The following is an 824-nucleotide window of genomic DNA, read 5'->3' on the forward strand; positions in this document are numbered from 1 at the left end:
CACTCAACTCAGCTGTAAAATGAGGGTAATCACATTAGTACTTTCCTATCCCTTTCCTCTAGAAGAGCAATGGCTTTGGAATCACAGGACCTGGTTCAAATTCATACTTCTGATGCTTAATCCTTTTGTGATTTTGGACAAGTCACAACTCTCTTGGACCTCAATTTTCCTCATCTGTAAAATGAAAGAGTTGGATTAGATGGACACTGAGGTCTCTCCTAATTCCAATTCTAGCTAAAGCATCTCTCTTCCAAATGAGATCATGGATATAAAAGTGCTTTGAACAGTGAAGGGCTCTCAAATTACAAGGAATTACATAATTCTAGTAGAAAAAAAAAACTTTGGTTATGGGACCTAAAAATAATTGGAAGAAGTTGAATGATTTCCTTTCATCCCTTCTAAAAAATTGTCATATGTTTTGGGTCCTTAAGTGACCAGCTGGGTCAGCATAAGAATGAGCAGTTGTTGGTGGCAGGCCTAGAGCAGGAATGACAAATTTCTTCAGACTTAGAAAATAGAATGCCCTGTCTGTGGCCTGAGTCCTGAGTCAGTGCCAAGAAGGAATGAAGAGATGCTGAACCATGTACTCTGTGGTTCAGGAGAAGCGCCCAACCTATGATTGGCTCTCCTGATAAACACATTAATAGAAAGTCTAAACAGAATGGATTATAAATAGCTCCAATGCACCATCCAGGCAGAGTATATGGCTTACATGAATAGTTCCTCATTTGAGCTTCACTGCAATGATATCTCAGGCCTAGCAGTGACGGGCAATTGGAAGAGTCTGGAAAAGTGGCTTATTCCAAATCTTTCAAAACTAATTG

The sequence above is a fragment of the Phascolarctos cinereus genome, unplaced genomic scaffold, assembly GCF_003287225.1.
Source record: "Phascolarctos cinereus isolate Bilbo 61053 unplaced genomic scaffold, phaCin_HiC Scaffold_726;HRSCAF=1367, whole genome shotgun sequence".
NCBI lineage: Eukaryota > Metazoa > Chordata > Mammalia > Diprotodontia > Phascolarctidae > Phascolarctos > Phascolarctos cinereus.